Genomic DNA, 10,753 nt, shown 5'->3' on the forward strand with positions numbered 1-10,753 from the left:
TCCTCGTCCTGTCGCTGGACATCACCGGAAAGAGTGCGGCATCATCCTCTTGGCACCAGCTAAACACGATGGCATTGGGCAGGCTCGGTGGTGGGACATCAGCCTGGAACTGCTCCAGCACTTTGCTTCTTGGTGGGATTCCTCCAGGAAAAAAGGCTCTTTGTCTCTCACATGGCACCTTCATTCTTTCCACCTTCCAAATTTTTAAGAAAAAATCGTCTGCTGTGAGGGTGGTGAGGTACTGGCACAGGTTGCCCAGAGAACGTGTGGATTCCCCATTCCTGGAAGTGTTCAAGGTCAGGTTAGACAGGGCTTGCAGGACCCTGGTGTAGTGGACGGTGTCCCTGCCCACGGCAGATTGTTAGAACTCAATGATCTTTAAGGCCCCTTCCAACCCAGAACATTCCATGGGTCTATGATTCTGGGAAAATTAACAATAAAACCAGGCAAGAGTAAATTTTTGTTTCTGAAATGAGGGATGTTCCAGAAAATAAAAATTGAGATGTGAGATGAATTTATTGTGAGAATTGCTTAAATGCATATTATCCACAGCAGTATCTGCTGCTTAGCTTTGACTTGTCACTGCTGTCATTGAGCTGGTCAGCCAAAAAACCAACCCCAATTCCAAACCTACCCTGTCACAGCCATTGCTCCCTCCTGGGGAAAAGGCAGGTGCTTGTCTCTGAAAAAACAAGTACAAGGGGAAGAGGCAGCAGACTAAGGGAAAGAGGTCTTCTGGTACAGAATTAGTACATAACAGCCAAAAAAAAACATTGAGTGATTTTTCCCTTTACAGTCCAAGTTTTTAACAGGTGTTGCCTGAGCAATCGATTTTGCTTAAAAACACAGGTAAGACTAAACACTTTATGAGAACTATCAAGAACAGCAGTAATTTTTTCACCTGCTGTGCTTTGGATTTGTGGTGGCTTTTTTCAATTTTGGGACCAATTAGGAAAAAACGAATTCTTAGTGGGACATGTTTAGCAACTTTTCATTCTGACAGGAAATAGTGACATGATTTTCCCAGAAGTACCCCGACAGGAAAGCTGCCAGGAAATGGAGAGGCACCATCCAGTCACAAGACCAAGAGGTACAGACTGGTGCTGCATGCAGAAGTTGGTGGCCCAGGCAGCTCTGGATTGCAGCTGCCTCATGCCAAGGGACCCCTCACCCACCCCACAAGGACAAGGGCAATTCCTGATGGATCCTGTCCTCCTTGGAGACTCCCTTGTCCTGTCCTGAATGTCCTCCACAGCTGGAGGAGGATCAGCACAGCTGTCCCAGCACAGCCATCCCCACTGCAGAGCCAAAGCCCTCGGTCCCTTGGGACCTAAAGTTGAGTGAGTTCACCTCCCACTGGGTTCAGCTTTCAGTAAAGCAGCACAGCAGTCCTCAGTGGTGGTGGAAGAATGTTATTCATAACCACCAGTAACTTGTTAATTTTATTTGGTTTGATATTTTGAGATGCACCAGCTCAAGCTGATTCTTGTGCAAGTCCACAGATTTTACTAAAATAGCCCTTAAGGAAAATGGCTGAGCATGAAAAGTAACATTAGCACACTGAATTGCTGAGCAAGAGTGTGATTGGAATTACTGCTGGATTATTTCACTTCTTTAGAGTATTTTTGCATCTGAGTGCATGATTTTATACTAAAAAGCATTCTGTACTTAGAGCTAATCTGTCATGGTGCATGTAGACCCCAACATGTAAATGACAGCGCTACATGCAGCATAGGAGATATTAATTGAAAAGGGAAATGCCAGCCATTACCAGAAAAACTCTGGAAAATTCTATTTCTATCCTCTTGCTCTCCTCTCTCTTCAACCATTCAGCTCTTCTTTGGCTGAAACTCAGCAATAACTGATTTTGGTGAGAGACACCAACATAAACAACAGAGTCTTCTGAAACTTTTTTCATTGTTCTGTCACTCTGAAAATATGCTTTGTGATCAACCTCCAGTGTTCTGCCACCTGAAGTAGGTCAGGAACTCTGAAACTCACCAAACCATCCATAACTGTTTTGATGTAGATGATGGAGAAGTGTGTGCACCCTCAGGGGCCACAGCAACCTCCACCTTGAACGTGCCTCCAGGAGAATTCAGCCCCATGCACAGATCTACCAACAGGTCTGAGAGTTCCCCACACACTGATAACAATGGGTGTCCAGCAAGGCCCCAGAGGGCATTAAATTTCTTGCTAGCACTTGTCAAAGCACCACAATATCATCCCATAGAAGCACATAGGCACAGCACAAACCACTCTGCAGGACCCATCACTGTGGGACTCAAAGGATCAAAGAATGGTGTGCACCAAAACAATAGGCTCCCCAAGTTTGTAGTTTAGGGGCCTGGTACTTCCCACTCAAAACCACAGAGTGAGTAACAATAAGATTTAAAATACCGAACTTCATTGATGACCTTGCAGGATTATTTAGAAAAAAAAAAAACTAGATCAAAACCCAATTGAAAACATTTTTTGTTCCCTCAGATATCCCTCCTTTCCTGTAGATGGAACAAGTACAAAAATAAAAATGCCTTTCCTTTTCTTCCCCCAGCAAAACAATCCTTAGAACAATTAACATAACGGACTGTCAAAAGTGCTCATAGCAAAGTGACAAACGCCGTGAGTGGCAGGCAAGCCCAGCCCGACCCACCAGAACACTGCATGCTGGATTTGTCATGCAAATCAAAATGGAACCTGACATGCTCTTTGTTCATTTCCCTTTCATAAAATCTACTTTAAATGCCTCCCATGTGCCTTGTTTTGGAAGCTGACATTCCAAATGCATCAGTGCAAATTAAGGAGGGATCCATTACCAATAAAGACGTTGCGATACAGAGAGTTTCAACAAATCTTATTGGGAAAACTGGAGAAACGACTGCTGCAGCTGCCAACTGCAGGGTCCCACAGATTGCTGCTTTTATAAAATCTCTTTAGAAAGACTCCATCAGTAGGTCCTTATGGAGAAGTTCTGGCAAGCTGTCACAGCTTAATATTTATAGATTATGTCAGCAAGCAATGGATACGTGGTGAATTAGGAATAATCACAGTGGTTTTCCTGTAAGTGTTGTCTATATTAAAACGTTTAATGGTTAAGGTGCATAAGATAAATATTTAAATTAAAAATTGATTTATATCTATCTTTTACATTTCTGCTATTTTACCACCTGAGTGCAGAAACAATTACAGCTTTTTAGAAGATGCCCCCAGATGTACAGTATTTTACAATTAACATGTACTTTATGAAAATGCCTTTTAAACAATGAGAGTAATGTTATGACCTCATGAAAATAATTGAGAAGTTTCCACTGAATTCAGTTGAGCCAGTGGTTTATCCCTTAGGGATATATTTTTAACAAAGCCCTCAAAGCATTTACTGAGCATGTGGGACTTCGATTTAAAGATATATGAGCACATCTGTTAATAAAACAGTTTGGAATTTACTCTCAAAAATAGACTAACCCAAATTTTGGACTACATTAACTTCCTTGGTTTTGTAATTAAAATAATTTACCTGATGATTTGGTTTCACCCCAGCCAAAATCAACAGTCAATTTGAATAAATAGTGGTTTCATCACTTCAATTCCACTCTGACATCCAAAAATTTAGATTTAAGACTTTGCAGTTGGACAGTTGGACTGTTCCATACCAGGATTAATCCTGGTACATGTCCTAGACAGATGTTATTTTTTTCCATTCTGATAGAAAAATGCTGCTCTTTGTCAATGCATTGCTTTACTCTTGCAGCTTGCTGGCTCTGACCCTGCTACTTTAGATCTGAATCCCTCTGGGAATTTCATTCACTCACTCTTCTCTTTTTTCAGCTCTAAGTGGCAAAAAAACCCCAAACCAACAAATATAAATACTTTCATTTAATGCCTTAACAGAACTATTATCTGATACTTTGCATATCATCTCTTTTAAAAGGCAAAACCTTTACTTTCTTCTCTGCGTTGGCTCTCAACTTGAATTTTTATGAATCAGATTTTTCCTCCCACTCATTTTGAGGCATTCTGTTTTGCCCCAAGATCTGAACATCTATACACAGGGAATTTCCAGTGAAGGGGAATGATGCCTCTGGAATTGTTTCCTTGCCAATTCACATCTGGCACTCAGTATAAGATCCATCTGCTTGTTCAGGGTCTCCAGGGGCTTGCGCAGTAGTGGCTCTGAGTGTGCCTTTTAATTTGATTTTGTCATTTGGCTGCTTGGTGAGTAGCTGACAGTCTGTCTGAGTTACAACCGCTCAGCCATCATGTCCTTGTTGCCAGTTCATAACCCAGTGGAATGCCAGTCGCATTTCAACCATTTGAAACTGTACCAGTCATCTCCCCTGCCTACCACCAAAATGTCAACACCACAAAATATATTGCTTAATTATCTTTAATTTAATTTATTTCTTGTCTGTTGCCAGAGGTCTGGAGAGCAGAGTCATGCTAAGCTTAATTTACCTCTCTAACCTGTCTGAGTTTCGAAGGGTGGGTGAAATTGTGGTGACCTATGTCATAAGTAGCAATTTTGGATAAGATAAAACTTCCTCAGAGCAAAGCCTGATATATTTTAAATGCAAGCATGTTGGTGAGAGCATCAATTGTACTGGTACAACAAAAAGAATACACTATACCACATACAGATTTATTTCTCCTTCCGAAAACTGGAATTAGGATTGGTCACAATTTGCCTCCTACTGTGTTTCTCACATCCTTCTATAGAGATGGTTTTAGAATGGTAAAAGTGCTTTGAACACAGTCATGACAACAACCAGTAAAACTCGATTCTAATGACAAACACTACTTCTGGAGTATGGGTAATTCAGATTATTGTGTGCAGAATCATATCCTCCCAAGTAGCATTCCAAAAACAAGATAAACTCTTGTAAAAGTGTTGTGAAGCAACCTCTGGCATATGAAACCCCAGATAACATGAAACCCCTGATAACTCTCCTATGAAACATTTAGATAACTTTTCCCATGTGTGAATTTTGTGTATCTGTGCTAACTGGTAAACACTGGGAACACAGTTTCTGCCCTGATCTTATCCTTTAAGTAACTGATGGTGATAAAATTCCAAATTCTCACTTTATTAATCTGTACTTGGTTTAGCCACAAAAGAAAGAATTGGTCCCTGTTAAAACTTATCCCTTACTTAAAGCTGAAATTAATTAGCTAACTAATTCAGTTGAGGTTTTATTTTACTGTCTATTGACATGTTCTTTGATCCTCCAATATTTTTCTTTTTGAGTGATTGAAGATTTCATTCTTGCACTGTCAACAGACCTTTTGTTCAGAAATTTCTATTTACATCTGTAACTGACTTAATTCTCAGATCTTCCCAGCAGTTTCTCTTTGATCTCTGCATTTCTGAGTTTAATCATTAAGTTTGCATCTGAAGTGTTTCAGTTGCCATATCTTTCACAGTTTCCGGGACTCAATTAAGAGAACACAAATACTGAAAGTTCACTTAGAATCATTTTTTGACAGTTTTGTATGTTACACATACTGCATCTCTGAAATTACAGCATGAACTAGAATGATTCCTAGTTCATTTCCATGTGTTAACTATTTAAATTTCAAGATTTGGCATGGATTTTTTCTGTGTAGTTAGTATATTTCTGGTTTTACATTTTAATCATTCTAAGAGATGTCCTACCTTTCCAGAGCAAATAATTTTATTGGGCCCAGGCTTTTCACAATGCTTTAGAAACAAGTAGTTTTAGTTCACTATCTCAATTCTAATGACAAACACTACTGCTAAAAAGCCACCAGGCAAAAATAAATCATTAACTGAAAATCAGGAAAAAAAATTCAATGTAGAAGAGTCATGAAAAATAGAGCAAAACATCACTAAGAGAATCTAAGAAGCAAGTCCTAAGCAATTCTGACTACTAATTCTCACTGACTGTTCACCATGTGAAAGCAGAAGGCAGGTGACTCCCTGGTGCAAAACATCCTGTGCACTCACTTTTCACTCCCTGCAATAACTCAAGACACACGAGCAACCTGCTGGCTGAAAGCTGGGCATTGTGGGTGCATTAAATTCCCTGAGGGCCAAGTTCCTTGAGTGCTGTGCTCCTGGAATACATTTGAGCAGCTCTGTACAAAAGCAGTCCCCAGCCAAACCCGTGGATGAGAATCACAAGTGGCTGCTCTGCCAACCTCTCACACACACAGGACATTCATGGCTACACTTGGGTTCCTGTGTGGGATCCCAGCTCTTCCCTTTTGCTGTGCTCCACAGTGCTTCCCTTACAGCAAAGTTTATTTTCTCTTTGCTGAGATCCCTGCTTATTAAAGCAGAGCAGCACTGTACACTAATATGCAGAAAAACCAGACTGAAACTGAGAACTTCCACCCCAACAGCAGCACAATGCTGCCATCCCAAATACACCCAGTACTGCACCCGCTCCTGTGCTGTTACTCAGGGAGCTGGAACTGCTCCTGTGCTGTTACCCAGAAAGCTGGAACTGCTCCTGTGCTGCTGTGCTGTTACTGAGGGAGCTGGAACTGCTCCTGTGCTGTTACTGCTCCTGTGCTGTTACCCAGAAAGCTGGAGCTGCTCCTGTGCTGTTACTCAGGCAGCTGGAACTGCTTCTGTGCTGTTACCCAGAAAGCTGGAGCTGCTCCTGTGCTGTTATCCAGAAAGCTGAAACTGTTCTCATGTTGTTATCCAGAAAGTGCTGTGCTCCTGTGCTGTTATTCAGGGAACTGGAACTGCTCTCATGCTGTTATCCAGAAAGCTGGAATTGCTCCTGTGCTGTTACCCAGAAAGCTGGAGCTGCTCCTGTGCTGTTACCCAGAAAGCTGGAGCTGCTCCTGTGCTGTTACTGCTCTCATGCTGTTCCCCAGAAAGCTGGAACTGCTCTCATGCTGTTACCCAGAAAGCTGGAACTGCTCCCTTTCTCCAGGTGCAATATTATGTAGCCTCTGTTTACAACAGTCTGGGAAAACACTTAGTGGGTGTTGACTTTTGTTTTCCAAGTAGGTAGGGAAGAGTAGCTTATCTAACAAGTTCCGTGGCCAATTATTGTTGATCTACATCAAATCAGACTGAAAATAAAAAAATGTGAACTGAAAAATGAATTAATAACTATTGCAGGTGAAGTTAACTGAGCACCCAGGGAAGTTTATTTGTGTAAATGAAAGAAAGGGTGCCACTGAAATGAGTCTGGTTTTGGAGTTCAGTGACACAGATGGGACCTTCCCATCTGTGCATGAGGTGGTTTTATTTGTCTTGGTTCTGGAGCGTTTTTGTGCCTCACTTCTCCCATGGAAAACCTGTGTTTGGGGACAGGGTGTGAGAAGGAGAACATGGGTGCATGAAAACAACAAAAAGCAAGGTTTGGATTTAACCAGAGAAGTGGAGTATCAAAGTCTTTTCCATACTCAATGCCCTTGAATCCCACTGACTCTGCTTGTTAGCTCAAGGCCAAAATTAAGAAACAGAAGTACCCAGAACAGTCACTGAGGATTTGTTACACCCTGAACACCCAACTCCAGTGCCTTACCAGTGGGGAATAACAATGTTTCCTAATAAATACTGACCCTGCCTTTCAGGATGGCACAAATCTGGAACCAATCCTTGGTGAAGATTGACCAAAAGTTTATATATTTAGCTCATAAGCACTGTTTTGTTCCAAAGTTACATGCAATATTAATTTCCCAGAAGATAAACTGATCTGTAGTAGTGTTTAGTTAGGTACTAACAATCTATATAGACCTATGTTTAGATGTGTATATAAATCTGTCTATACAGATTTAACAATCTCTAAAGATTTATGTTTAAAGATGTGAGGAAAGCAGTGTAAATATACTGATAGAACTTTCATTTAGACTGAGTTCTAAATACACAAGTATTTATTTCTCTTAAAAAAATCTCTTGTGAATATTCTTGTGCTGAGACACAGTAATTTGGAGGACCGGGAGCTGGAAAGTGAAGTAGTGTGACCATAGGGGTACTACAGGCAAAAAACCAAAATCATGTAACTATGAAAGGAAACAAAAATCCATAAAGTGCTATAAAATATGCATGTTCTTTTACATGTATATCTGAAGGGAGAAAAATCACAGAAGTTTTTCCATTAAAGATGACAGGAATGCTGGGCATGCACAGACTGCAAAAACCATAGGAAAGAGAGATTTACAAGTAGCATATGCTTTCAATCTGCAGGAAACAGATCTGATCTTTTGAATATCAAATGCAAATCCCACCAACAGGATGTGAAAACAAGAATGGATTGACCATCTCAAGAATGAAAATCTGACACAGCATGAAAGCACCTCTGCCACCTACTTCTGCTTTCGTTTCAGCGTTTTGTTCCAACAGCACTCTTGGTTTGCAATTGTTTGTTTCTTCCATTTATCATCTTAAGCCTATTAAACTGCCTTTCCCCTCCCACATTCTGTTAGGGTACTTTTTATCTTTATGGCACAAAGATACAGTATCATCATCTTCTACTGTTTTAATTTTACCTGTTTATATCAATTTCTGGCAGGCACACTCTATTGCACTGCATCTTTTTTAGACTATTAGAAAACACATTTTCGGTGTCATCTGCTACATATGGCAAACTTTCTGTTATCTGATGTAGATGTACACAAGAAAAATGTTTTAATGTTTTGGGTTTTAATAAATGCATCTGTAAAATCTATAGGGGTCTATATTACCAGGCAGGTCAAGGACACAGCAGTCTCACACCACAGCTCATTTCTTCTGAAGAAACTATTATGATTTCCATCTTTCTAGAAGGAAATTATTTCTTTTTCTTGCTTCTAATTGTGCAAAATAAATAAAAATTACTTGTAAATATGCTTGACCTGTGCTGTTTCTAGACATCCATTGTGTGAAGCTCCAAATATAGAATGAATCATAGAATCACAGAATGGTTTGTTTGGAAAGGACCTTGAAGATCATTTCCTTTCAACTTGTGCCATGGGCAGGGACACCTTCCACTAGACCAGGTTGCTCTAAGCCTCGTCCAGCCTGGCCTTGAACACTTCCAGGGATGAGGAATGACATTTCAGGTTTTTGAGGACTGTACCTCATGAATACTTTGTGCTCCTTAAGGACTTATGAACAGCCCACGGCAGGAAATCTAAACAAGTTTAAAACGGAAGAGACTCTTTTCCAACTAAGGAAAACAGGCTCACGCTACCAAAGTGCTCCTGTTGGCAGCCAGTCCTACCTTTCCAGAGGGCTCAGACTCAGATGTGGTGCTGCCCTGTGATGTCTCACTCAGGGCAGGAGTCACAGCCCTGGTCCCTCTGTTCACAAGCAAATCCAACTCAGTGCCAGAGATTAATTGCTGAATTATCTCTTACTCCTGCTTGGAAAGTTACCCTCTGTCTCCTTCTGAAATTTAGAAGGATTACCCACCAGAAGAAACAGAGGCTTGGAAGCAGTTGAATAAATCAGGCAATAATGTAAGAAAATTAAGGCTGAAGCAAAATACTGAAAAGCTTGCAAGTAAAACATCAATGCCTGATGAGGGAAGGAGGAGGGAAAAAAGATACGGGCAGATCTTTCCAGAGCAAACATGAAAGATAAATGGTACAGCAGAAAAAGCAAAAAGAGGGAAATAGTAATCAACAAAGACTTGTTTATTTGAATGTTTTGGGTGTATATATTTTCTTTAAACATGATCAGGTTAATAAGGGACAGATGAGACATCACTTTAGAATCTCCCTTTATTGATAATGTAGGGCACATTTACAGAATTACTGTCTTTGATACATGGTTTTCCTCCTAATATCTATTACTGATTTCATTTTTCTAAATGCTAGAAATTAGAAGATAAACTGAAATTATGGGGTGCCAGCAGTTGTATCTGGTATCAGAATTCAAGGCTGTATTTCACACATAGACCATTCTTACCTTACTCTATACAATTACCCCGGAGAAGTTTTGCAGAGGAAAGCAAACAGAACGGAACGGCTGCCGAAGCCTTTTGTGTATGAGCTGCCAGTGCTGATAAGGAGGTGATTAAATGGAGCGGCTGCTGAATTTCCCCACGGCCGGAGCTGCCCCAGCGTTTCTCACGGAGCCGCTGCCCCGACAGCGGCCCCGGGCCCGCCGCGGCTCTCGGCGCTCCGGCCGCAGCGGCGGGGCCGGGGATGGAGGAAGGTCCGATGAACCCGGACACATTTCACCTCAGAATTCAAGTTTCCCTGCGCCCATGGGCAACTTCTTGTGCCTTCCTCCGAGGGACCCTCACGGTTAGCTAAGGTTAAAGCTAAATAAAGAGATAGCAGCAGGAGCTCATGGCCGACACAGTATGGCCACTTCCACCACTAAACCGACACCTATTTATACCTGAGCTTCTATTTGGACAAATTTAGCTTCTGAGCTCTGCGGACAGCGGAGCGGTCCCTCAGGCAAGAGGGGCATCAGCCACCTGTGCGGCCGCGGGGGCAGCGGGAGGTGGCATGGAGAGGCCGGGGGTACACGCAGAGCCGGGGAGGCGGTACGGAGAAGCGGGGACCGGGGTAGCCGGGGCTCGGGGCAGCTCTGAGGCTCGGGGCAGCCCCGGGGTTCGGAGCAGCCCGGGCAGCGCCGCCGGCGCGGTGCGAGGGCGGGGTCCGGCGAGCGGCCCCTCAGGCCGGCAGGGCCCCCCCGTACCCATCATGCCCCGCGCCGGAGCGCGAGCGCCGCTTTCCCGCGAATTCAGTTCAAAGGCGGGGGGTGGGGGGGGGCGCGCGCCGAGCGCGCGGACCAACCAAACGCTTCCAGAACCATCCGCGCGTCACGCGGGGGCGG

This window comes from Zonotrichia albicollis, chromosome 19 (genome assembly GCF_047830755.1).
Source record: "Zonotrichia albicollis isolate bZonAlb1 chromosome 19, bZonAlb1.hap1, whole genome shotgun sequence".
NCBI classification, from domain to species: domain Eukaryota; kingdom Metazoa; phylum Chordata; class Aves; order Passeriformes; family Passerellidae; genus Zonotrichia; species Zonotrichia albicollis.